General features: G+C 37.7%; 30 non-coding genes across 30 annotated transcripts; all 30 read left to right on the top strand.

The window, feature by feature from the left end:
• The first annotated feature begins 291 nt into the window (after positions 1–291).
• On the top strand, positions 292–363 carry TRNAG-UCC (transfer RNA glycine (anticodon UCC)). The gene has a single exon. It is a non-coding gene; the product is annotated as a tRNA-Gly (tRNA).
• A 428-nt stretch (positions 364–791) lies between these two features.
• On the top strand, positions 792–863 carry TRNAG-UCC (transfer RNA glycine (anticodon UCC)). The gene has a single exon. It is a non-coding gene; the product is annotated as a tRNA-Gly (tRNA).
• Positions 864–2,791: 1,928 nt separating this feature from the next.
• On the top strand, positions 2,792–2,863 carry TRNAG-UCC (transfer RNA glycine (anticodon UCC)). Its single transcript has one exon. It is a non-coding gene; the product is annotated as a tRNA-Gly (tRNA).
• A 428-nt stretch (positions 2,864–3,291) lies between these two features.
• On the top strand, positions 3,292–3,363 carry TRNAG-UCC (transfer RNA glycine (anticodon UCC)). Its single transcript has one exon. It is a non-coding gene; the product is annotated as a tRNA-Gly (tRNA).
• A 428-nt stretch (positions 3,364–3,791) lies between these two features.
• TRNAG-UCC (transfer RNA glycine (anticodon UCC)) lies at positions 3,792–3,863 on the top strand. The gene has a single exon. It is a non-coding gene; the product is annotated as a tRNA-Gly (tRNA).
• A 1,928-nt stretch (positions 3,864–5,791) lies between these two features.
• TRNAG-UCC (transfer RNA glycine (anticodon UCC)) lies at positions 5,792–5,863 on the top strand. The gene has a single exon. It is a non-coding gene; the product is annotated as a tRNA-Gly (tRNA).
• A 428-nt stretch (positions 5,864–6,291) lies between these two features.
• TRNAG-UCC (transfer RNA glycine (anticodon UCC)) lies at positions 6,292–6,362 on the top strand. Its single transcript has one exon. It is a non-coding gene; the product is annotated as a tRNA-Gly (tRNA).
• Positions 6,363–7,291: 929 nt separating this feature from the next.
• Positions 7,292–7,363, top strand: TRNAG-UCC (transfer RNA glycine (anticodon UCC)). Its single transcript has one exon. It is a non-coding gene; the product is annotated as a tRNA-Gly (tRNA).
• Positions 7,364–7,791: 428 nt separating this feature from the next.
• On the top strand, positions 7,792–7,863 carry TRNAG-UCC (transfer RNA glycine (anticodon UCC)). Its single transcript has one exon. It is a non-coding gene; the product is annotated as a tRNA-Gly (tRNA).
• Positions 7,864–9,791: 1,928 nt separating this feature from the next.
• TRNAG-UCC (transfer RNA glycine (anticodon UCC)) lies at positions 9,792–9,863 on the top strand. The gene has a single exon. It is a non-coding gene; the product is annotated as a tRNA-Gly (tRNA).
• A 428-nt stretch (positions 9,864–10,291) lies between these two features.
• On the top strand, positions 10,292–10,363 carry TRNAG-UCC (transfer RNA glycine (anticodon UCC)). The gene has a single exon. It is a non-coding gene; the product is annotated as a tRNA-Gly (tRNA).
• Positions 10,364–10,791: 428 nt separating this feature from the next.
• On the top strand, positions 10,792–10,863 carry TRNAG-UCC (transfer RNA glycine (anticodon UCC)). The gene has a single exon. It is a non-coding gene; the product is annotated as a tRNA-Gly (tRNA).
• A 428-nt stretch (positions 10,864–11,291) lies between these two features.
• Positions 11,292–11,363, top strand: TRNAG-UCC (transfer RNA glycine (anticodon UCC)). The gene has a single exon. It is a non-coding gene; the product is annotated as a tRNA-Gly (tRNA).
• Positions 11,364–11,788: 425 nt separating this feature from the next.
• TRNAG-UCC (transfer RNA glycine (anticodon UCC)) lies at positions 11,789–11,860 on the top strand. Its single transcript has one exon. It is a non-coding gene; the product is annotated as a tRNA-Gly (tRNA).
• Positions 11,861–12,288: 428 nt separating this feature from the next.
• Positions 12,289–12,360, top strand: TRNAG-UCC (transfer RNA glycine (anticodon UCC)). Its single transcript has one exon. It is a non-coding gene; the product is annotated as a tRNA-Gly (tRNA).
• A 1,928-nt stretch (positions 12,361–14,288) lies between these two features.
• Positions 14,289–14,360, top strand: TRNAG-UCC (transfer RNA glycine (anticodon UCC)). The gene has a single exon. It is a non-coding gene; the product is annotated as a tRNA-Gly (tRNA).
• A 428-nt stretch (positions 14,361–14,788) lies between these two features.
• TRNAG-UCC (transfer RNA glycine (anticodon UCC)) lies at positions 14,789–14,860 on the top strand. Its single transcript has one exon. It is a non-coding gene; the product is annotated as a tRNA-Gly (tRNA).
• Positions 14,861–15,288: 428 nt separating this feature from the next.
• On the top strand, positions 15,289–15,360 carry TRNAG-UCC (transfer RNA glycine (anticodon UCC)). Its single transcript has one exon. It is a non-coding gene; the product is annotated as a tRNA-Gly (tRNA).
• A 428-nt stretch (positions 15,361–15,788) lies between these two features.
• Positions 15,789–15,860, top strand: TRNAG-UCC (transfer RNA glycine (anticodon UCC)). Its single transcript has one exon. It is a non-coding gene; the product is annotated as a tRNA-Gly (tRNA).
• A 428-nt stretch (positions 15,861–16,288) lies between these two features.
• Positions 16,289–16,360, top strand: TRNAG-UCC (transfer RNA glycine (anticodon UCC)). The gene has a single exon. It is a non-coding gene; the product is annotated as a tRNA-Gly (tRNA).
• Positions 16,361–18,288: 1,928 nt separating this feature from the next.
• Positions 18,289–18,360, top strand: TRNAG-UCC (transfer RNA glycine (anticodon UCC)). The gene has a single exon. It is a non-coding gene; the product is annotated as a tRNA-Gly (tRNA).
• Positions 18,361–18,788: 428 nt separating this feature from the next.
• Positions 18,789–18,859, top strand: TRNAG-UCC (transfer RNA glycine (anticodon UCC)). Its single transcript has one exon. It is a non-coding gene; the product is annotated as a tRNA-Gly (tRNA).
• A 928-nt stretch (positions 18,860–19,787) lies between these two features.
• TRNAG-UCC (transfer RNA glycine (anticodon UCC)) lies at positions 19,788–19,859 on the top strand. Its single transcript has one exon. It is a non-coding gene; the product is annotated as a tRNA-Gly (tRNA).
• A 428-nt stretch (positions 19,860–20,287) lies between these two features.
• Positions 20,288–20,359, top strand: TRNAG-UCC (transfer RNA glycine (anticodon UCC)). Its single transcript has one exon. It is a non-coding gene; the product is annotated as a tRNA-Gly (tRNA).
• A 1,928-nt stretch (positions 20,360–22,287) lies between these two features.
• TRNAG-UCC (transfer RNA glycine (anticodon UCC)) lies at positions 22,288–22,359 on the top strand. The gene has a single exon. It is a non-coding gene; the product is annotated as a tRNA-Gly (tRNA).
• Positions 22,360–22,787: 428 nt separating this feature from the next.
• Positions 22,788–22,859, top strand: TRNAG-UCC (transfer RNA glycine (anticodon UCC)). The gene has a single exon. It is a non-coding gene; the product is annotated as a tRNA-Gly (tRNA).
• A 428-nt stretch (positions 22,860–23,287) lies between these two features.
• On the top strand, positions 23,288–23,359 carry TRNAG-UCC (transfer RNA glycine (anticodon UCC)). The gene has a single exon. It is a non-coding gene; the product is annotated as a tRNA-Gly (tRNA).
• Positions 23,360–23,787: 428 nt separating this feature from the next.
• TRNAG-UCC (transfer RNA glycine (anticodon UCC)) lies at positions 23,788–23,859 on the top strand. Its single transcript has one exon. It is a non-coding gene; the product is annotated as a tRNA-Gly (tRNA).
• A 425-nt stretch (positions 23,860–24,284) lies between these two features.
• TRNAG-UCC (transfer RNA glycine (anticodon UCC)) lies at positions 24,285–24,356 on the top strand. Its single transcript has one exon. It is a non-coding gene; the product is annotated as a tRNA-Gly (tRNA).
• Positions 24,357–24,784: 428 nt separating this feature from the next.
• TRNAG-UCC (transfer RNA glycine (anticodon UCC)) lies at positions 24,785–24,856 on the top strand. Its single transcript has one exon. It is a non-coding gene; the product is annotated as a tRNA-Gly (tRNA).
• The last annotated feature ends 475 nt before the right edge of the window (positions 24,857–25,331 follow it).

Here is a 25,331-nt window from a genome sequence, read left to right as displayed (position 1 = left end):
GCATGATTAAAGATTTGTAAATACATTTTACAAAGTTCACTGAGGTGCCATATGCAAGTAAATCGAAGGTCTTTTCTTTCCTCAGTTTTGATACCACTGTATGTAAGTTCAATGGTGCATAAAAACCTTAAGTATGGATGAGCCTAAATCTTGAATTGTGAATGTCATGCAATTTGCCAATTTTGTTTGAATATCTTCCACCAATGGTGCTACAGCGCAGGCTATAAATATCTTTCAAACAGTTGTTGTGATTTCCATATTGGCCACTATATGCATTCGAAAAGAGCTCAAGCATTGGTGGTATAGTGGTGAGCATAGCTGCCTTCCAAGCTGTTGACCCGGGTTCGATTCCCGGCCAATGCATCCTTTTCCTTATGTGCTGTTTTCGCACTTATAGTTGTTGCTTAAGATATGCTCAGATGACAAGGTCCATAGAAAATGTTAAAATCTTTGTAGAAATCATGATTCCTTCTTAGCAGATGACTTTTGATTCCACCACTGCCTGATTAAAGATTTGTAAATACATTTTACAAAGTTCACTGAGGTGCCATATGCAAGTAAATCGAAGGTCTTTTCTTTTCTCAGTTTTGATACCACTGTATATCAGTTCAATGGTGCATAAAAACCTTAAGTATGGATGAGCCTAAATCTTGAATTGTGAATGTCATGCAATTTGCCAATTTTGTTTGAATATCTTCCACCAATGGTGCTACAGCGCAGGCTATAAATATCTTTCAAACAGTTGTTGTGATTTCCATATTGGCCACTATATGCATTCGAAAAGAGCTCAAGCGTTGGTGGTATAGTGGTGAGCATAGCTGCCTTCCAAGCTGTTGGCCCGGGTTCGATTCCCGGCCAATGCATCCTTTTACTTATGTGCTGTTTTCGCACTTATAGTTGTTGCTTAAGATATGCTCAGATGACAAGGTCCATAGAAAATGTTAAAATCTTTGTAGAAATCATGATTCCTTCTTAGCAGATGACTTTTGATTCCACCACTGCCTGATTAAAGATTTGTAAATACATTTTACACAGTTCACTGAGGTGCCATATGCAAGTAAAACGAAGGTCTTTTCTATTCTCAGTTTTTATACCACTGTATATCAGTTCAATGGTGCATAAAAACCTTAAGTATGGATGAGCCTAAATCTTGAATTGTGAATGTCATGCAATTTGCCAATTTTGTTTGAATATCTTCCACCAATGGTGCTACAGCGCAGGCTATAAATATCTTTCAAACAGTTGTTGTGATTTCCATATTGGCCACTATATGCATTCGAAAAGAGCTCAAGCATTGGTGGTATAGTGGTGAGCATAGCTGCCTTCCAAGCAATTGATCCGGGTTCGATTCCTGGCCAATGCATCCTTTTCCTTATGTGCTGTTTTCGCACTTATAGTTGTTGCTTAAGATATGCTCAGATGACAAGGTCCATAGAAAATGTTAAAATCTTTGTAGAAATCATGATTCCTTCTTAGCAGATGACTTTTGATTCCACCACTGCATGATTAAAGATTTGTAAATACATTTTACAAAGTTCACTGAGGTGCCATATGCAAGTAAATCGAAGGTCTTTTCTTTCCTCAGTTTTGATACCACTGTATGTAAGTTCCTTGGTGCATAAAAACCTTAATTATGGATGAGCCTAAATCTTGAATTTTGAATGTCATGCAATTTGCCAATTTTGTTTGAATATCTTCCACCAATGGTGCTACAGCGCAGGCTATAAATATCTTTCAAACAGTTGTTGTGATTTCCATATTGGCCACTATATGCATTCGAAAAGAGCTCAAGCATTGGTGGTATAGTGGTGAGCATAGCTGCCTTCCAAGCAATTGACCCGGGTTCGATTCCTGGCCAATGCATCCTTTTCCTTATGTGCTGTTTTCGCACTTATAGTTGTTGCTTAAGATATGCTCAGATGACAAGGTCCATAGAAAATGTTAAAATCTTTGTAGAAATCATGATTCCTTCTTAGCAGATGACTTTTGATTCCACCACTGCCTGATTAAAGATTTGTAAATACATTTTACAAAGTTCACTGAGGTGCCATATGCAAGTAAATCGAAGGTCTTTTCTTTTCTCAGTTTTGATACCACTGTATATCAGTTCAATGGTGCATAAAAACCTTAAGTATGGATGAGCCTAAATCATGAATTGTGAATGTCATGCAATTTGCCAATTTTGTTTGAATATCTTCCACCAATGGTGCTACAGCGCAGGCTATAAATAGCTTTCAAACAGTTGTTGTGATTTCCATATTGGCCACTATATGCATTCGAAAAGAGCTCAAGCATTGGTGGTATAGTGGTGAGCATAGCTGCCTTCCAAGCAGTTGACCCGGGTTCGATTCCTGGCCAATGAATCCTTTTCCTTATGTGCTGTTTTCGCACTTATAGTTGTTGCTTAAGATATGCTCAGATGACAAGGTCCATAGAAAATGTTAAAATCTTTGTAGAAATCATGATTCCTTCTTAGCAGATGACTTTTGATTCCACCACTGCATGATTAAATATTTGTATACACATTTTACAAAGTTCACTGAGGTGCCATATGCAAGTACATCAAAGGTCTTTTCTTTTCTCAGTTTTGATACCACTGTATATCAGTTCAATGGTGCATAAAAACCTTAAGTATGGATGAGCCTAAATCTTGAATTGTGAATGTCATGCAATTTGCCAATTTTGTTTGAATATCTACCACCAATGGTGCTACAGCGCAGGCTATAAAAATCTTTCAAACAGTTGTTGTGATTTCCATATTGGCCACTATATGCATTTGAAAAGTGCTCAAGCATTGGTGGTATAGTGGTGCGCATAGCTGCCTTCCAAGCAGTTGACCTGGGTTCGATTCCCGGCCAATGCATCCTTTTCCTTATGTGCTGTTTTCGCACTTATAGTTGTTGCTTAAGATATGCTCAGATGACAAGGTCCATAGAAAATGTTAAAATCTTTGTAGAAATCATGATTCCTTCTTAGCAGATGACTTTTGATTCCACCACTGCCTGATTAAAGATTTGTAAATACATTTTACACAGTTCACTGAGGTGCCATATGCAAGTAAAACGAAGGTCTTTTCTATTCTCAGTTTTTATACCACTGTATATCAGTTCAATGGTGCATAAAAACCTTAAGTATGGATGAGCCTAAATCTTGAATTGTGAATGTCATGCAATTTGCCAATTTTGTTTGAATATCTTCCACCAATGGTGCTACAGCGCAGGCTATAAATATCTTTCAAACAGTTGTTGTGATTTCCATATTGGCCACTATATGCATTCGAAAAGAGCTCAAGCATTGGTGGTATAGTGGTGAGCATAGCTGCCTTCCAAGCTGTTGACCCGGGTTCGATTCCCGGCCAATGCATCCTTTTCCTTATGTGCTGTTTTCGCACTTATAGTTGTTGCTTAAGATATGCTCAGATGACAAGGTCCATAGAAAATGTTAAAATCTTTGTAGAAATCATGATTCCTTCTTAGCAGATGACTTTTGATTCCACCACTGCCTGATTAAAGATTTGTAAATACATTTTACAAAGTTCACTGAGGTGCCATATGCAAGTAAATCGAAGGTCTTTTCTTTTCTCAGTTTTGATACCACTGTATATCAGTTCAATGGTGCATAAAAACCTTAAGTATGGATGAGCCTAAATCTTGAATTGTGAATGTCATGCAATTTGCCAATTTTGTTTGAATATCTTCCACCAATGGTGCTACAGCGCAGGCTATAAATATCTTTCAAACAGTTGTTGTGATTTCCATATTGGCCACTATATGCATTCGAAAAGAGCTCAAGCGTTGGTGGTATAGTGGTGAGCATAGCTGCCTTCCAAGCTGTTGACCTGGGTTCGATTCCCGGCCAATGCATCCTTTTCCTTATGTGCTGTTTTCGCACTTATAGTTGTTGCTTAAGATATGCTCAGATGACAAGGTCCATAGAAAATGTTAAAATCTTTGTAGAAATCATGATTCTTTCTTAGCAGATGACTTTTGATTCCACCACTGCCTGATTAAAGATTTGTAAATACATTTTACACAGTTCACTGAGGTGCCATATGCAAGTAAAACGAAGGTCTTTTCTATTCTCAGTTTTTATACCACTGTATATCAGTTCAATGGTGCATAAAAACCTTAAGTATGGATGAGCCTAAATCTTGAATTGTGAATGTCATGCAATTTGCCAATTTTGTTTGAATATCTTCCACCAATGGTGCTACAGCGCAGGCTATAAATATCTTTCAAACAGTTGTTGTGATTTCCATATTGGCCACTATATGCATTCGAAAAGAGCTCAAGCATTGGTGGTATAGTGGTGAGCATAGCTGCCTTCCAAGCAATTGACCCGGGTTCGATTCCTGGCCAATGCATCCTTTTCCTTATGTGCTGTTTTCGCACTTATAGTTGTTGCTTAAGATATGCTCAGATGACAAGGTCCATAGAAAATGTTAAAATCTTTGTAGAAATCATGATTCCTTCTTAGCAGATGACTTTTGATTCCACCACTGCATGATTAAAGATTTGTAAATACATTTTACAAAGTTCACTGAGGTGCCATATGCAAGTAAATCGAAGGTCTTTTCTTTCCTCAGTTTTGATACCACTGTATGTAAGTTCCTTGGTGCATAAAAACCTTAATTATGGATGAGCCTAAATCTTGAATTTTGAATGTCATGCAATTTGCCAATTTTGTTTGAATATCTTCCACCAATGGTGCTACAGCGCAGGCTATAAATATCTTTCAAACAGTTGTTGTGATTTCCATATTGGCCACTATATGCATTTGAAAAGTGCTCAAGCATTGGTGGTATAGTGGTGAGCATAGCTGCCTTCCAAGCAATTGACCCGGGTTCGATTCCTGGCCAATGCATCCTTTTCCTTATGTGCTGTTTTCGCACTTATAGTTGTTGCTTAAGATATGCTCAGATGACAAGGTCCATAGAAAATGTTAAAATCTTTGTAGAAATCATGATTCCTTCTTAGCAGATGACTTTTGATTCCACCACTGCCTGATTAAAGATTTGTAAATACATTTTACAAAGTTCACTGAGGTGCCATATGCAAGTAAATCGAAGGTCTTTTCTTTTCTCAGTTTTGATACCACTGTATATCAGTTCAATGGTGCATAAAAACCTTAAGTATGGATGAGCCTAAATCTTGAATTTTGAATGTCATGCAATTTGCCAATTTTGTTTGAATATCTTCCACCAATGGTGCTACAGCGCAGGCTATAAATAGCTTTCAAACAGTTGTTGTGATTTCCATATTGGCCACTATATGCATTCGAAAAGAGCTCAAGCATTGGTGGTATAGTGGTGAGCATAGCTGCCTTCCAAGCAGTTGACCCGGGTTCGATTCCTGGCCAATGAATCCTTTTCCTTATGTGCTGTTTTCACACTTATAGTTGTTGCTTAAGATATGCTCAGATGACAAGGTCCATAGAAAATGTTAAAATCTTTGTAGAAATCATGATTCCTTCTTAGCAGATGACTTTTGATTCCACCACTGCATGATTAAATATTTGTATACACATTTTACAAAGTTCACTGAGGTGCCATATGCAAGTACATCAAAGGTCTTTTCTTTTCTCAGTTTTGATACCACTGTATATCAGTTCAATGGTGCATAAAAACCTTAAGTATGGATGAGCCTAAATCTTGAATTGTGAATGTCATGCAATTTGCCAATTTTGTTTGAATATCTACCACCAATGGTGCTACAGCGCAGGCTATAAAAATCTTTCAAACAGTTGTTGTGATTTCCATATTGGCCACTATATGCATTTGAAAAGTGCTCAAGCATTGGTGGTATAGTGGTGCGCATAGCTGCCTTCCAAGCAGTTGACCTGGGTTCGATTCCCGGCCAATGCATCCTTTTCCTTATGTGCTGTTTTCGCACTTATAGTTGTTGCTTAAGATATGCTCAGATGACAAGGTCCATAGAAAATGTTAAAATCTTTGTAGAAATCATGATTCCTTTTTAGCAGATGACTTTTGATTCCACCACTGCCTGATTAAAGATTTGTAAATACATTTTACACAGTTCACTGAGGTGCCATTTGCAAGTAAAACGAAGGTCTTTTCTATTCTCAGTTTTTATACCACTGTATATCAGTTCAATGGTGCATAAAAACCTTAAGTATGGATGAGCCTAAATCTTGAATTGTGAATGTCATGCAATTTGCCAATTTTGTTTGAATATCTTCCACCAATGGTGCTACAGCGCAGGCTATAAATATCTTTCAAACAGTTGTTGTGATTTCCATATTGGCCACTATATGCATTCGAAAAGAGCTCAAGCATTGGTGGTATAGTGGTGAGCATAGCTGCCTTCCAAGCTGTTGCCCGGGTTCGATTCCCGGCCAATGCATCCTTTTCCTTATGTGCTGTTTTCGCACTTATAGTTGTTGCTTAAGATATGCTCAGATGACAAGGTCCATAGAAAATGTTAAAATCTTTGTAGAAATCATGATTCCTTCTTAGCAGATGACTTTTGATTCCACCACTGCCTGATTAAAGATTTGTAAATACATTTTACAAAGTTCACTGAGGTGCCATATGCAAGTAAATCGAAGGTCTTTTCTTTTCTCAGTTTTGATACCACTGTATATCAGTTCAATGGTGCATAAAAACCTTAAGTATGGATGAGCCTAAATCTTGAATTGTGAATGTCATGCAATTTGCCAATTTTGTTTGAATATCTTCCACCAATGGTGCTACAGCGCAGGCTATAAATATCTTTCAAACAGTTGTTGTGATTTCCATATTGGCCACTATATGCATTCGAAAAGAGCTCAAGCGTTGGTGGTATAGTGGTGAGCATAGCTGCCTTCCAAGCTGTTGACCTGGGTTCGATTCTCGGCCAATGCATCCTTTTTCCTTATGTGCTGTTTTCGCACTTATAGTTGTTGCTTAAGATATGCTCAGATGACAAGGTCCATAGAAAATGTTAAAATCTTTGTAGAAATCATGATTCCTTCTTAGCAGATGACTTTTGATTCCACCACTGCCTGATTAAAGATTTGTAAATACATTTTACACAGTTCACTGAGGTGCCATATGCAAGTAAAACGAAGGTCTTTTCTATTCTCAGTTTTTATACCACTGTATATCAGTTCAATGGTGCATAAAAACCTTAAGTATGGATGAGCCTAAATCTTGAATTGTGAATGTCATGCAATTTGCCAATTTTGTTTGAATATCTTCCACCAATGGTGCTACAGCGCAGGCTATAAATATCTTTCAAACAGTTGTTGTGATTTCCATATTGGCCACTATATGCATCCGAAAAGAGCTCAAGCGTTGGTGGTATAGTGGTGAGCATAGCTGCCTTCCAAGCTGTTGACCCGGGTTCGATTCCCGGCCAATGCATCCTTTTCCTTATGTGCTGTTTTCGCACTTATAGTTGTTGCTTAAGATATGCTCAGATGACAAGGTCCATAGAAAATGTTAAAATCTTTGTAGAAATCATGATTCCTTCTTAGCAGATGACTTTTGATTCCACCACTGCCTGATTAAAGATTTGTAAATACATTTTACAAAGTTCACTGAGGTGCCATATGCAAGTAAATCGAAGGTCTTTTCTTTTCTCAGTTTTGATACCACTGTATATCAGTTCAATGGTGCATAAAAACCTTAAGTATGGATGAGCCTAAATCTTGAATTGTGAATGTCATGCAATTTGCCAATTTTGTTTGAATATCTTCCACCAATGGTGCTACAGCGCAGGCTATAAATATCTTTCAAACAGTTGTTGTGATTTCCATATTGGCCACTATATGCATACGAAAAGAGCTCAAGCGTTGGTGGTATAGTGGTGAGCATAGCTGCCTTCCAAGCTGTTGACCCGGGTTCGATTCCCGGCCAATGCATCCTTTTCCTTATGTGCTGTTTTCGCACTTATAGTTGTTGCTTAAGATATGCTCAGATGACAAGGTCCATAGAAAATGTTAAAATCTTTGTAGAAATCATGATTCCTTCTTAGCAGATGACTTTTGATTCCACCACTGCCTGATTAAAGATTTGTAAATACATTTTACACAGTTCACTGAGGTGCCATATGCAAGTAAAACGAAGGTCTTTTCTATTCTCAGTTTTTATACCACTGTATATCAGTTCAATGGTGCATAAAAACCTTAAGTATGGATGAGCCTAAATCTTGAATTGTGAATGTCATGCAATTTGCCAATTTTGTTTGAATATCTTCCACCAATGGTGCTGCAGCGCAGGCTATAAATATCTTTCAAACAGTTGTTGTGATTTCCATATTGGCCACTATATGCATTCGAAAAGAGCTCAAGCATTGGTGGTATAGTGGTGAGCATAGCTGCCTTCCAAGCAATTGACCCGGGTTCGATTCCTGGCCAATGCATCCTTTTCCTTATGTGCTGTTTTCGCACTTATAGTTGTTGCTTAAGATATGCTCAGATGACAAGGTCCATAGAAAATGTTAAAATCTTTGTAGAAATCATGATTCCTTCTTAGCAGATGACTTTTGATTCCACCACTGCATGATTAAAGATTTGTAAATACATTTTACAAAGTTCACTGAGGTGCCATATGCAAGTAAATCGAAGGTCTTTTCTTTCCTCAGTTTTGATACCACTGTATGTAAGTTCCTTGGTGCATAAAAACCTTAATTATGGATGAGCCTAAATCTTGAATTTTGAATGTCATGCAATTTGCCAATTTTGTTTGAATATCTTCCACCAATGGTGCTACAGCGCAGGCTATAAATATCTTTCAAACAGTTGTTGTGATTTCCATATTGGCCACTATATGCATTCGAAAAGAGCTCAAGCATTGGTGGTATAGTGGTGAGCATAGCTGCCTTCCAAGCAATTGACCCGGGTTCGATTCCTGGCCAATGCATCCTTTTCCTTATGTGCTGTTTTCGCACTTATAGTTGTTGCTTAAGATATGCTCAGATGACAAGGTCCATAGAAAATGTTAAAATCTTTGTAGAAATCATGATTCCTTCTTAGCAGATGACTTTTGATTCCACCACTGCCTGATTAAAGATTTGTAAATACATTTTACAAAGTTCACTGAGGTGCCATATGCAAGTAAATCGAAGGTCTTTTCTTTTCTCAGTTTTGATACCACTGTATATCAGTTCAATGGTGCATAAAAACCTTAAGTATGGATGAGCCTAAATCTTGAATTGTGAATGTCATGCAATTTGCCAATTTTGTTTGAATATCTTCCACCAATGGTGCTACAGCGCAGGCTATAAATAGCTTTCAAACAGTTGTTGTGATTTCCATATTGGCCACTATATGCATTCGAAAAGAGCTCAAGCATTGGTGGTATAGTGGTGAGCATAGCTGCCTTCCAAGCAGTTGACCCGGGTTCGATTCCTGGCCAATGAATCCTTTTCCTTATGTGCTGTTTTCGCACTTATAGTTGTTGCTTAAGATATGCTCAGATGACAAGGTCCATAGAAAATGTTAAAATCTTTGTAGAAATCATGATTCCTTCTTAGCAGATGACTTTTGATTCCACCACTGCATGATTAAATATTTGTATACACATTTTACAAAGTTCACTGAGGTGCCATATGCAAGTACATCAAAGGTCTTTTCTTTTCTCAGTTTTGATACCACTGTATATCAGTTCAATGGTGCATAAAAACCTTAAGTATGGATGAGCCTAAATCTTGAATTGTGAATGTCATGCAATTTGCCAATTTTGTTTGAATATCTACCACCAATGGTGCTACAGCGCAGGCTATAAAAATCTTTCAAACAGTTGTTGTGATTTCCATATTGGCCACTATATGCATTTGAAAAGTTCTCAAGCATTGGTGGTATAGTGGTGCGCATAGCTGCCTTCCAAGCAGTTGACCTGGGTTCGATTCCCGGCCAATGCATCCTTTTCCTTATGTGCTGTTTTCGCACTTATAGTTGTTGCTTAAAATATGCTCAGATGACAAGGTCCATAGAAAATGTTAAAATCTTTGTAGAAATCATGATTCCTTTTTAGCAGATGACTTTTGATTCCACCACTGCCTGATTAAAGATTTGTAAATACATTTTACACAGTTCACTGAGGTGCCATATGCAAGTAAAACTAAGGTCTTTTCTATTCTCAGTTTTTATACCACTGTATATCAGTTCAATGGTGCATAAAAACCTTAAGTATGGATGAGCCTAAATCTTGAATTGTGAATGTCATGCAATTTGCCAATTTTGTTTGAATATCTTCCACCAATGGTGCTACAGCGCAGGCTATAAATATCTTTCAAACAGTTGTTGTGATTTCCATATTGGCCACTATATGCATTCGAAAAGAGCTCAAGCATTGGTGGTATAGTGGTGAGCATAGCTGCCTTCCAAGCTGTTGACCCGGGTTCGATTCCCGGCCAATGCATCCTTTTCCTTATGTGCTGTTTTCGCACTTATAGTTGTTGCTTAAGATATGCTCAGATGACAAGGTCCATAGAAAATGTTAAAATCTTTGTAGAAATCATGATTCCTTCTTAGCAGATGACTTTTGATTCCACCACTGCCTGATTAAAGATTTGTAAATACATTTTACAAAGTTCACTGAGGTGCCATATGCAAGTAAATCGAAGGTCTTTTCTTTTCTCAGTTTTGATACCACTGTATATCAGTTCAATGGTGCATAAAAACCTTAAGTATGGATGAGCCTAAATCTTGAATTGTGAATGTCATGCAATTTGCCAATTTTGTTTGAATATCTTCCACCAATGGTGCTACAGCGCAGGCTATAAATATCTTTCAAACAGTTGTTGTGATTTCCATATTGGCCACTATATGCATTCGAAAAGAGCTCAAGCGTTGGTGGTATAGTGGTGAGCATAGCTGCCTTCCAAGCTGTTGACCTGGGTTCGATTCCCGGCCAATGCATCCTTTTCCTTATGTGCTGTTTTCGCACTTATAGTTGTTGCTTAAGATATGCTCAGATGACAAGGTCCATAGAAAATGTTAAAATCTTTGTAGAAATCATGATTCCTTCTTAGCAGATGACTTTTGATTCCACCACTGCCTGATTAAAGATTTGTAAATACATTTTACACAGTTCACTGAGGTGCCATATGCAAGTAAAACGAAGGTCTTTTCTATTCTCAGTTTTTATACCACTGTATATCAGTTCAATGGTGCATAAAAACCTTAAGTATGGATGAGCCTAAATCTTGAATTGTGAATGTCATGCAATTTGCCAATTTTGTTTGAATATCTTCCACCAATGGTGCTACAGCGCAGGCTATAAATATCTTTCAAACAGTTGTTGTGATTTCCATATTGGCCACTATATGCATTGAAAAAGTGCTCAAGCATTGGTGGTATAGTGGTGAGCATAGCTGCCTTCCAAGCAGTTGACCCGGGTTCGATTCCCGGCCAATGCATCCTTTTCCTTATGTGCTGTTTTCGCACTTATAGTTCTTGCTTAAGATATGCTCAGATGACAAGGTCCATAGAAAATGTTAAAATCTTTGTAGAAATCATGATTCCTTCTTAGCAGATGACTTTTGATTCCACCACTGCCTGATTAAAGATTTGTAAATACATTTTACAAAGTTCACTGAGGTGCCATATGCAAGTAAATCGAAGGTCTTTTCTTTTCTCAGTTTTGATACCACTGTATGTAAGTTCATTGGTGCATAAAAACCTTAAGTATGGATGAGCCTAAATCTTGAATTGTGAATGTCATGCAATTTGCCAATTTTGTTTGAATATCTTCCACCAATGGTGCTACAGCGCAGGCTATAAATATCTTTCAAACAGTTGTGATTTCCATATTGGCCACTATATGCATTCGAAAAGAGCTCAAGCATTGGTGGTATAGTGGTGAGCATAGCTGCCTTCCAAGCAGTTGACCCGGGTTCGATTCTCGGCCAATGCATCCTTTTCCTTATGTGCTGTTTTCGCACTTATAGTTGTTGCTTAAGATATGCTCAGATGACAAGGTCCATAGAAAATGTTAAAATCTTTGTAGAAATCATGATTCCTTCTTAGCAGATGACTTTTGATTCCACCACTGCATGATTAAAGATTTGTAAACACATTTTACAAAGTTCACTGAGGTGCCATATGCAAGTACATCAAAGGTCTTTTCTTTTCTCAGTTTTGATACCACTGTATATCAGTTCAATGGTGCATAAAAACCTTAAGTATGGATGAGCCTAAATCTTGAATTGTGAATGTCATGCAATTTGCCAATTTTGTTTGAATATCTACCACCAATGGTGCTACAGCGCAGGCTATAAAAATCTTTCAAACAGTTGTTGTGATTTCCATATTGGCCACTATATGCATTTGAAAAGTGCTCAAGCATTGGTGGTATAGTGGTGAGCATAGCTGCCTTCCAAGCAGTTGACCCGGGTTCGATTCCCGGCCAATGCATCCTTTTCCTTATGTGCTGTTTTCGCACTTATAGTTGTTGCTTAAGATATGCTCAGATGACAAGGTCCATAGAAAATGTTAAAATCTTTGTAGAAATCATGATTCCTTCTTAGCAGATGACTTTTGATTCCACCACTGCATGATTAAAGATTTGTAAATACATTTTACAAAGTTCACTGAGGTGCCATATGCAAGTAAATCGAAGGTCTTTTCTTTCCTCAGTTTTGATACCACTGTATGTAAGTTCCTTGGTGCATAAAAACCTTAAGTATGGATGAGCCTAAATCTTGAATTGTGAATGTCATGCAATTTGCCAATTTTGTTTGAATATCTTCCACCAATGGTGCTACAGCGCAGGCTATAAATATCTTTCAAACAGTTGTTGTGATTTCCATATTGGCCACTATATGCATTCAAAAAGAGCTCAAGCATTGGTGGTATAGTGGTGAGCATAGCTGCCTTCCAAGCAATTGATCCGGGTTCGATTCCTGGCCAATGCATCCTTTTCCTTATGTGCTGTTTTCGCACTTATAGTTGTTGCTTAAGATATGCTCAGATGACAAGGTCCATAGAAAATGTTAAAATCTTTGTAGAAATCATGATTCCTTCTTAGCAGATGACTTTTGATTCCACCACTGCATGATTAAAGATTTGTAAATACATTTTACAAAGTTCACTGAGGTGCCATATGCAAGTAAATCGAAGGTCTTTTCTTTCCTCAGTTTTGATACCACTGTATGTAAGTTCCTTGGTGCATAAAAACCTTAATTATGGATGAGCCTAAATCTTGAATTTTGAATGTCATGCAATTTGCCAATTTTGTTTGAATATCTTCCACCAATGGTGCTACAGCGCAGGCTATAAATATCTTTCAAACAGTTGTTGTGATTTCCATATTGGCCACTATATGCATTCGAAAAGAGCTCAAGCATTGGTGGTATAGTGGTGAGCATAGCTGCCTTCCAAGCAATTGACCCGGGTTCGATTCCTGGCCAATGCATCCTTTTCCTTATGTGCTGTTTTCGCACTTATAGTTGTTGCTTAAGATATGCTCAGATGACAAGGTCCATAGAAAATGTTAAAATCTTTGTAGAAATCATGATTCCTTCTTAGCAGATGACTTTTGATTCCACCACTGCCTGATTAAAGATTTGTAAATACATTTTACAAAGTTCACTGAGGTGCCATATGCAAGTAAATCGAAGGTCTTTTCTTTTCTCAGTTTTGATACCACTGTATATCAGTTCAATGGTGCATAAAAACCTTAAGTATGGATGAGCCTAAATCATGAATTGTGAATGTCATGCAATTTGCCAATTTTGTTTGAATATCTTCCACCAATGGTGCTACAGCGCAGGCTATAAATAGCTTTCAAACAGTTGTTGTGATTTCCATATTGGCCACTATATGCATTCGAAAAGAGCTCAAGCATTGGTGGTATAGTGGTGAGCATAGCTGCCTTCCAAGCAGTTGACCCGGGTTCGATTCCTGGCCAATGAATCCTTTTCCTTATGTGCTGTTTTCGCACTTATAGTTGTTGCTTAAGATATGCTCAGATGACAAGGTCCATAGAAAATGTTAAAATCTTTGTAGAAATCATGATTCCTTCTTAGCAGATGACTTTTGATTCCACCACTGCATGATTAAATATTTGTATACACATTTTACAAAGTTCACTGAGGTGCCATATGCAAGTACATCAAAGGTCTTTTCTTTTCTCAGTTTTGATACCACTGTATATCAGTTCAATGGTGCATAAAAACCTTAAGTATGGATGAGCCTAAATCTTGAATTGTGAATGTCATGCAATTTGCCAATTTTGTTTGAATATCTACCACCAATGGTGCTACAGCGCAGGCTATAAAAATCTTTCAAACAGTTGTTGTGATTTCCATATTGGCCACTATATGCATTTGAAAAGTGCTCAAGCATTGGTGGTATAGTGGTGCGCATAGCTGCCTTCCAAGCAGTTGACCTGGGTTCGATTCCCGGCCAATGCATCCTTTTCCTTATGTGCTGTTTTCGCACTTATAGTTGTTGCTTAAGATATGCTCAGATGACAAGGTCCATAGAAAATGTTAAAATCTTTGTAGAAATCATGATTCCTTCTTAGCAGATGACTTTTGATTCCACCACTGCCTGATTAAAGATTTGTAAATACATTTTACACAGTTCACTGAGGTGCCATATGCAAGTAAAACGAAGGTCTTTTCTATTCTCAGTTTTTATACCACTGTATATCAGTTCAATGGTGCATAAAAACCTTAAGTATGGATGAGCCTAAATCTTGAATTGTGAATGTCATGCAATTTGCCAATTTTGTTTGAATATCTTCCACCAATGGTGCTACAGCGCAGGCTATAAATATCTTTCAAACAGTTGTTGTGATTTCCATATTGGCCACTATATGCATTCGAAAAGAGCTCAAGCATTGGTGGTATAGTGGTGAGCATAGCTGCCTTCCAAGCTGTTGACCCGGGTTCGATTCCCGGCCAATGCATCCTTTTCCTTATGTGCTGTTTTCGCACTTATAGTTGTTGCTTAAGATATGCTCAGATGACAAGGTCCATAGAAAATGTTAAAATCTTTGTAGAAATCATGATTCCTTCTTAGCAGATGACTTTTGATTCCACCACTGCCTGATTAAAGATTTGTAAATACATTTTACAAAGTTCACTGAGGTGCCATATGCAAGTAAATCGAAGGTCTTTTCTTTTCTCAGTTTTGATACCACTGTATATCAGTTCAATGGTGCATAAAAACCTTAAGTATGGATGAGCCTAAATCTTGAATTGTGAATGTCATGCAATTTGCCAATTTTGTTTGAATATCTTCCACCAATGGTGCTACAGCGCAGGCTATAAATATCTTTCAAACAGTTGTTGTGATTTCCATATTGGCCACTATATGCATTCGAAAAGAGCTCAAGCGTTGGTGGTATAGTGGTGAGCATAGCTGCCTTCCAAGCTGTTGACCTGGGTTCGATTCCCGGCCAATGCATCCTTTTCCTTATGTGCTGTTTTCGCACTTATAGTTGTTGCTTAAGATATGCTCAGATGACAAGGTCCATAGAAAATGTTAAAATCTTTGTAGAAATCATGATTCCTTCTTAGCAGATGACTTTTGATTCCACCACTGCCTGATTAAAGATTTGTAAATACATTTTACACAGTTCACTGAGGTGCCATATGCAAGTAAAACGAAGGTCTTTTCTATTCTCAGTTTTTATACCACTGTATATCAGTTCAATGGTGCATAAAAACCTTAAGTATGGATGAGCCTAAATCTTGAATTGTGAATGTCATGCAATTTGCCAATTTTGTTTGAATATCTTCCACCAATGGTGCTACAGCGCAGGCTATAAATATCTTTCAAACAGTTGTTGTGATTTCCATATTGGCCACTATATGCATCCGAAAAGAGCTCAAGCGTTGGTGGTATAGTGGTGAGCATAGCTGCCTTCCAAGCTGTTGACCCGGGTTCGATTCCCGGCCAATGCATCCTTTTCCTTATGTGCTGTTTTCGCACTTATAGTTGTTGCTTAAGATATGCTCAGATGACAAGGTCCATAGAAAATGTTAAAATCTTTGTAGAAATCATGATTCCTTCTTAGCAGATGACTTTTGATTCCACCACTGCCTGATTAAAGATTTGTAAATACATTTTACAAAGTTCACTGAGGTGCCATATGCAAGTAAATCGAAGGTCTTTTCTTTTCTCAGTTTTGATACCACTGTATATCAGTTCAATGGTGCATAAAAACCTTAAGTATGGATGAGCCTAAATCTTGAATTGTGAATGTCATGCAATTTGCCAATTTTGTTTGAATATCTTCCACCAATGGTGCTACAGCGCAGGCTATAAATATCTTTCAAACAGTTGTTGTGATTTCCATATTGGCCACTATATGCATACGAAAAGATCTCAAGCGTTGGTGGTATAGTGGTGAGCATAGCTGCCTTCCAAGCTGTTGACCCGGGTTCGATTCCCGGCCAATGCATCCTTTTCCTTATGTGCTGTTTTCGCACTTATAGTTGTTGCTTAAGATATGCTCAGATGACAAGGTCCATAGAAAATGTTAAAATCTTTGTAGAAATCATGATTCCTTCTTAGCAGATGACTTTTGATTCCACCACTGCCTGATTAAAGATTTGTAAATACATTTTACACAGTTCACTGAGGTGCCATATGCTAGTAAAACGAAGGTCTTTTCTATTCTCAGTTTTTATACCACTGTATATCAGTTCAATGGTGCATAAAAACCTTAAGTATGGATGAGCCTAAATCTTGAATTGTGAATGTCATGCAATTTGCCAATTTTGTTTGAATATCTTCCACCAATGGTGCTACAGCGCAGGCTATAAATATCTTTCAAACAGTTGTTGTGATTTCCATATTGGCCACTATATGCATTCGAAAAGAGCTCAAGCATTGGTGGTATAGTGGTGAGCATAGCTGCCTTCCAAGCAATTGACCCGGGTTCGATTCCTGGCCAATGCATCCTTTTCCTTATGTGCTGTTTTCGCACTTATAGTTGTTGCTTAAGATATGCTCAGATGACAAGGTCCATAGAAAATGTTAAAATCTTTGTAGAAATCATGATTCCTTCTTAGCAGATGACTTTTGATTCCACCACTGCATGATTAAAGATTTGTAAATACATTTTACAAAGTTCACTGAGGTGCCATATGCAAGTAAATCGAAGGTCTTTTCTTTCCTCAGTTTTGATACCACTGTATGTAAGTTCCTTGGTGCATAAAAACCTTAATTATGGATGAGCCTAAATCTTGAATTTTGAATGTCATGCAATTTGCCAATTTTGTTTGAATATCTTCCACCAATGGTGCTACAGCGCAGGCTATAAATATCTTTCAAACAGTTGTTGTGATTTCCATATTGGCCACTATATGCATTTGAAAAGTGCTCAAGCATTGGTGGTATAGTGGTGAGCATAGCTGCCTTCCAAGCAATTGACCCGGGTTCGATTCCTGGCCAATGCATCCTTTTCCTTATGTGCTGTTTTCGCACTTATAGTTGTTGCTTAAGATATGCTCAGATGACAAGGTCCATAGAAAATGTTAAAATCTTTGTAGAAATCATGATTCCTTCTTAGCAGATGACTTTTGATTCCACCACTGCCTGATTAAAGATTTGTAAATACATTTTACAAAGTTCACTGAGGTGCCATATGCAAGTAAATCGAAGGTCTTTTCTTTTCTCAGTTTTGATACCACTGTATATCAGTTCAATGGTGCATAAAAACCTTAAGTATGGATGAGCCTAAATCTTGAATTTTGAATGTCATGCAATTTGCCAATTTTGTTTGAATATCTTCCACCAATGGTGCTACAGCGCAGGCTATAAATAGCTTTCAAACAGTTGTTGTGATTTCCATATTGGCCACTATATGCATTCGAAAAGAGCTCAAGCATTGGTGGTATAGTGGTGAGCATAGCTGCCTTCCAAGCAGTTGACCCGGGTTCGATTCCTGGCCAATGAATCCTTTTCCTTATGTGCTGTTTTCACACTTATAGTTGTTGCTTAAGATATGCTCAGATGACAAGGTCCATAGAAAATGTTAAAATCTTTGTAGAAATCATGATTCCTTCTTAGCAGATGACTTTTGATTCCACCACTGCATGATTAAATATTTGTATACACATTTTACAAAGTTCACTGAGGTGCCATATGCAAGTACATCAAAGGTCTTTTCTTTTCTCAGTTTTGATACCACTGTATATCAGTTCAATGGTGCATAAAAACCTTAAGTATGGATGAGCCTAAATCTTGAATTGTGAATGTCATGCAATTTGCCAATTTTGTTTGAATATCTACCACCAATGGTGCTACAGCGCAGGCTATAAAAATCTTTCAAACAGTTGTTGTGATTTCCATATTGGCCACTATATGCATTTGAAAAGTGCTCAAGCATTGGTGGTATAGTGGTGCGCATAGCTGCCTTCCAAGCAGTTGACCTGGGTTCGATTCCCGGCCAATGCATCCTTTTCCTTATGTGCTGTTTTCGCACTTATAGTTGTTGCTTAAGATATGCTCAGATGACAAGGTCCATAGAAAATGTTAAAATCTTTGTAGAAATCATGATTCCTTTTTAGCAGATGACTTTTGATTCCACCACTGCCTGATTAAAGATTTGTAAATACATTTTACACAGTTCACTGAGGTGCCATTTGCAAGTAAAACGAAGGTCTTTTCTATTCTCAGTTTTTATACCACTGTATATCAGTTCAATGGTGCATAAAAACCTTAAGTATGGATGAGCCTAAATCTTGAATTGTGAATGTCATGCAATTTGCCAATTTTGTTTGAATATCTTCCACCAATGGTGCTACAGCGCAGGCTATAAATATCTTTCAAACAGTTGTTGTGATTTCCATATTGGCCACTATATGCATTCGAAAAGAGCTCAAGCATTGGTGGTATAGTGGTGAGCATAGCTGCCTTCCAAGCTGTTGCCCGGGTTCGATTCCCGGCCAATGCATCCTTTTCCTTATGTGCTGTTTTCGCACTTATAGTTGTTGCTTAAGATATGCTCAGATGGCAAGGTCCATAGAAAATGTTAAAATCTTTGTAGAAATCATGATTCCTTCTTAGCAGATGACTTTTGATTCCACCACTGCCTGATTAAAGATTTGTAAATACATTTTACAAAGTTCACTGAGGTGCCATATGCAAGTAAATCGAAGGTCTTTTCTTTTCTCAGTTTTGATACCACTGTATATCAGTTCAATGGTGCATAAAAACCTTAAGTATGGATGAGCCTAAATCTTGAATTGTGAATGTCATGCAATTTGCCAATTTTGTTTGAATATCTTCCACCAATGGTGCTACAGCGCAGGCTATAAATATCTTTCAAACAGTTGTTGTGATTTCCATATTGGCCACTATATGCATTCGAAAAGAGCTCAAGCGTTGGTGGTATAGTGGTGAGCATAGCTGCCTTCCAAGCTGTTGACCTGGGTTCGATTCTCGGCCAATGCATCCTTTTCCTTATGTGCTGTTTTCGCACTTATAGTTGTTGCTTAAGATATGCTCAGATGACAAGGTCCATAGAAAATGTTAAAATCTTTGTAGAAATCATGATTCCTTCTTAGCAGATGACTTTTGATTCCACCACTGCCTGATTAAAGATTTGTAAATACATTTTACACAGTTCACTGAGGTGCCATATGCAAGTAAAACGAAGGTCTTTTCTATTCTCAGTTTTTATACCACTGTATATCAGTTCAATGGTGCATAAAAACCTTAAGTATGGATGAGCCTAAATCTTGAATTGTGAATGTCATGCAATTTGCCAATTTTGTTTGAATATCTTCCACCAATGGTGCTACAGCGCAGGCTATAAATATCTTTCAAACAGTTGTTGTGATTTCCATATTGGCCACTATATGCATCCGAAAAGAGCTCAAGCGTTGGTGGTATAGTGGTGAGCATAGCTGCCTTCCAAGCTGTTGACCCGGGTTCGATTCCCGGCCAATGCATCCTTTTCCTTATGTGCTGTTTTCGCACTTATAGTTGTTGCTTAAGATATGCTCAGATGACAAGGTCCATAGAAAATGTTAAAATCTTTGTAGAAATCATGATTCCTTCTTAGCAGATGACTTTTGATTCCACCACTGCCTGATTAAAGATTTGTAAATACATTTTACAAAGTTCACTGAGGTGCCATATGCAAGTAAATCGAAGGTCTTTTCTTTTCTCAGTTTTGATACCACTGTATATCAGTTCAATGGTGCATAAAAACCTTAAGTATGGATGAGCCTAAATCTTGAATTGTGAATGTCATGCAATTTGCCAATTTTGTTTGAATATCTTCCACCAATGGTGCTACAGCGCAGGCTATAAATATCTTTCAAACAGTTGTTGTGATTTCCATATTGGCCACTATATGCATACGAAAAGAGCTCAAGCGTTGGTGGTATAGTGGTGAGCATAGCTGCCTTCCAAGCTGTTGACCCGGGTTCGATTCCCGGCCAATGCATCCTTTTCCTTATGTGCTGTTTTCGCACTTATAGTTGTTGCTTAAGATATGCTCAGATGACAAGGTCCATAGAAAATGTTAAAATCTTTGTAGAAATCATGATTCCTTCTTAGCAGATGACTTTTGATTCCACCACTGCCTGATTAAAGATTTGTAAATACATTTTACACAGTTCACTGAGGTGCCATATGCAAGTAAAACGAAGGTCTTTTCTATTCTCAGTTTTTATACCACTGTATATCAGTTCAATGGTGCATAAAAACCTTAAGTATGGATGAGCCTAAATCTTGAATTGTGAATGTCATGCAATTTGCCAATTTTGTTTGAATATCTTCCACCAATGGTGCTGCAGCGCAGGCTATAAATATCTTTCAAACAGTTGTTGTGATTTCCATATTGGCCACTATATGCATTCGAAAAGAGCTCAAGCATTGGTGGTATAGTGGTGAGCATAGCTGCCTTCCAAGCAATTGACCCGGGTTCGATTCCTGGCCAATGCATCCTTTTCCTTATGTGCTGTTTTCGCACTTATAGTTGTTGCTTAAGATATGCTCAGATGACAAGGTCCATAGAAAATGTTAAAATCTTTGTAGAAATCATGATTCCTTCTTAGCAGATGACTTTTGATTCCACCACTGCATGATTAAAGATTTGTAAATACATTTTACAAAGTTCACTGAGGTGCCATATGCAAGTAAATCGAAGGTCTTTTCTTTCCTCAGTTTTGATACCACTGTATGTAAGTTCCTTGGTGCATAAAAACCTTAATTATGGATGAGCCTAAATCTTGAATTTTGAATGTCATGCAATTTGCCAATTTTGTTTGAATATCTTCCACCAATGGTGCTACAGCGCAGGCTATAAATATCTTTCAAACAGTTGTTGTGATTTCCATATTGGCCACTATATGCATTCGAAAAGAGCTCAAGCATTGGTGGTATAGTGGTGAGCATAGCTGCCTTCCAAGCAATTGACCCGGGTTCGATTCCTGGCCAATGCATCCTTTTCCTTATGTGCTGTTTTCGCACTTATAGTTGTTGCTTAAGATATGCTCAGATGACAAGGTCCATAGAAAATGTTAAAATCTTTGTAGAAATCATGATTCCTTCTTAGCAGATGACTTTTGATTCCACCACTGCCTGATTAAAGATTTGTAAATACATTTTACAAAGTTCACTGAGGTGCCATATGCAAGTAAATCGAAGGTCTTTTCTTTTCTCAGTTTTGATACCACTGTATATCAGTTCAATGGTGCATAAAAACCTTAAGTATGGATGAGCCTAAATCTTGAATTGTGAATGTCATGCAATTTGCCAATTTTGTTTGAATATCTTCCACCAATGGTGCTACAGCGCAGGCTATAAATAGCTTTCAAACAGTTGTTGTGATTTCCATATTGGCCACTATATGCATTCGAAAAGAGCTCAAGCATTGGTGGTATAGTGGTGAGCATAGCTGCCTTCCAAGCAGTTGACCCGGGTTCGATTCCTGGCCAATGAATCCTTTTCCTTATGTGCTGTTTTCGCACTTATAGTTGTTGCTTAAGATATGCTCAGATGACAAGGTCCATAGAAAATGTTAAAATCTTTGTAGAAATCATGATTCCTTCTTAGCAGATGACTTTTGATTCCACCACTGCATGATTAAATATTTGTATACACATTTTACAAAGTTCACTGAGGTGCCATATGCAAGTACATCAAAGGTCTTTTCTTTTCTCAGTTTTGATACCACTGTATATCAGTTCAATGGTGCATAAAAACCTTAAGTATGGATGAGCCTAAATCTTGAATTGTGAATGTCATGCAATTTGCCAATTTTGTTTGAATATCTACCACCAATGGTGCTACAGCGCAGGCTATAAAAATCTTTCAAACAGTTGTTGTGATTTCCATATTGGCCACTATATGCATTTGAAAAGTTCTCAAGCATTGGTGGTATAGTGGTGCGCATAGCTGCCTTCCAAGCAGTTGACCTGGGTTCGATTCCCGGCCAATGCATCCTTTTCCTTATGTGCTGTTTTCGCACTTATAGTTGTTGCTTAAAATATGCTCAGATGACAAGGTCCATAGAAAATGTTAAAATCTTTGTAGAAATCATGATTCCTTTTTAGCAGATGACTTTTGATTCCACCACTGCCTGATTAAAGATTTGTAAATACATTTTACACAGTTCACTGAGGTGCCATATGCAAGTAAAACTAAGGTCTTTTCTATTCTCAGTTTTTATACCACTGTATATCAGTTCAATGGTGCATAAAAACCTTAAGTATGGATGAGCCTAAATCTTGAATTGTGAATGTCATGCAATTTGCCAATTTTGTTTGAATATCTTCCACCAATGGTGCTACAGCGCAGGCTATAAATATCTTTCAAACAGTTGTTGTGATTTCCATATTGGCCACTATATGCATTCGAAAAGAGCTCAAGCATTGGTGGTATAGTGGTGAGCATAGCTGCCTTCCAAGCTGTTGACCCGGGTTCGATTCCCGGCCAATGCATCCTTTTCCTTATGTGCTGTTTTCGCACTTATAGTTGTTGCTTAAGATATGCTCAGATGACAAGGTCCATAGAAAATGTTAAAATCTTTGTAGAAATCATGATTCCTTCTTAGCAGATGACTTTTGATTCCACCACTGCCTGATTAAAGATTTGTAAATACATTTTACAAAGTTCACTGAGGTGCCATATGCAAGTAAATCGAAGGTCTTTTCTTTTCTCAGTTTTGATACCACTGTATATCAGTTCAATGGTGCATAAAAACCTTAAGTATGGATGAGCCTAAATCTTGAATTGTGAATGTCATGCAATTTGCCAATTTTGTTTGAATATCTTCCACCAATGGTGCTACAGCGCAGGCTATAAATATCTTTCAAACAGTTGTTGTGATTTCCATATTGGCCACTATATGCATTCGAAAAGAGCTCAAGCGTTGGTGGTATAGTGGTGAGCATAGCTGCCTTCCAAGCTGTTGACCTGGGTTCGATTCCCGGCCAATGCATCCTTTTCCTTATGTGCTGTTTTCGCACTTATAGTTGTTGCTTAAGATATGCTCAGATGACAAGGTCCATAGAAAATGTTAAAATCTTTGTAGAAATCATGATTCCTTCTTAGCAGATGACTTTTGATTCCACCACTGCCTGATTAAAGATTTGTAAATACATTTTACACAGTTCACTGAGGTGCCATATGCAAGTAAAACGAAGGTCTTTTCTATTCTCAGTTTTTATACCACTGTATATCAGTTCAATGGTGCATAAAAACCTTAAGTATGGATGAGCCTAAATCTTGAATTGTGAATGTCATGCAATTTGCCAATTTTGTTTGAATATCTTCCACCAATGGTGCTACAGCGCAGGCTATAAATATCTTTCAAACAGTTGTTGTGATTTCCATATTGGCCACTATATGCATTGAAAAAGTGCTCAAGCATTGGTGGTATAGTGGTGAGCATAGCTGCCTTCCAAGCAGTTGACCCGGGTTCGATTCCCGGCCAATGCATCCTTTTCCTTATGTGCTGTTTTCGCACTTATAGTTCTTGCTTAAGATATGCTCAGATGACAAGGTCCATAGAAAATGTTAAAATCTTTGTAGAAATCATGATTCCTTCTTAGCAGATGACTTTTGATTCCACCACTGCCTGATTAAAGATTTGTAAATACATTTTACAAAGTTCACTGAGGTGCCATATGCAAGTAAATCGAAGGTCTTTTCTTTTCTCAGTTTTGATACCACTGTATGTAAGTTCATTGGTGCATAAAAACCTTAAGTATGGATGAGCCTAAATCTTGAATTGTGAATGTCATGCAATTTGCCAATTTTGTTTGAATATCTTCCACCAATGGTGCTACAGCGCAGGCTATAAATATCTTTCAAACAGTTGTGATTTCCATATTGGCCACTATATGCATTCGAAAAGAGCTCAAGCATTGGTGGTATAGTGGTGAGCATAGCTGCCTTCCAAGCAGTTGACCCGGGTTCGATTCTCGGCCAATGCATCCTTTTCCTTATGTGCTGTTTTCGCACTTATAGTTGTTGCTTAAGATATGCTCAGATGACAAGGTCCATAGAAAATGTTAAAATCTTTGTAGAAATCATGATTCCTTCTTAGCAGATGACTTTTGATTCCACCACTGCATGATTAAAGATTTGTAAACACATTTTACAAAGTTCACTGAGGTGCCATATGCAAGTACATCAAAGGTCTTTTCTTTTCTCAGTTTTGATACCACTGTATATCAGTTCAATGGTGCATAAAAACCTTAAGTATGGATGAGCCTAAATCTTGAATTGTGAATGTCATGCAATTTGCCAATTTTGTTTGAATATCTACCACCAATGGTGCTACAGCGCAGGCTATAAAAATCTTTCAAACAGTTGTTGTGATTTCCATATTGGCCACTATATGCATTTGAAAAGTGCTCAAGCATTGGTGGTATAGTGGTGAGCATAGCTGCCTTCCAAGCAGTTGACCCGGGTTCGATTCCCGGCCAATGCATCCTTTTCCTTATGTGCTGTTTTCGCACTTATAGTTGTTGCTTAAGATATGCTCAGATGACAAGGTCCATAGAAAATGTTAAAATCTTTGTAGAAATCATGATTCCTTCTTAGCAGATGACTTTTGATTCCACCACTGCATGATTAAAGATTTGTAAATACATTTTACAAAGTTCACTGAGGTGCCATATGCAAGTAAATCGAAGGTCTTTTCTTTCCTCAGTTTTGATACCACTGTATGTAAGTTCCTTGGTGCATAAAAACCTTAAGTATGGATGAGCCTAAATCTTGAATTGTGAATGTCATGCAATTTGCCAATTTTGTTTGAATATCTTCCACCAATGGTGCTACAGCGCAGGCTATAAATATCTTTCAAACAGTTGTTGTGATTTCCATATTGGCCACTATATGCATTCGAAAAGAGCTCAAGCATTGGTGGTATAGTGGTGAGCATAGCTGCCTTCCAAGCAGTTGAC

Source organism: Pseudophryne corroboree, chromosome 4, assembly GCF_028390025.1.
Source record: "Pseudophryne corroboree isolate aPseCor3 chromosome 4, aPseCor3.hap2, whole genome shotgun sequence".
Taxonomy (NCBI): domain Eukaryota; kingdom Metazoa; phylum Chordata; class Amphibia; order Anura; family Myobatrachidae; genus Pseudophryne; species Pseudophryne corroboree.
The sequence above is the reverse complement of the archived record's forward strand: the minus strand, read 5'-3'. Positions and strand labels throughout refer to the sequence as shown.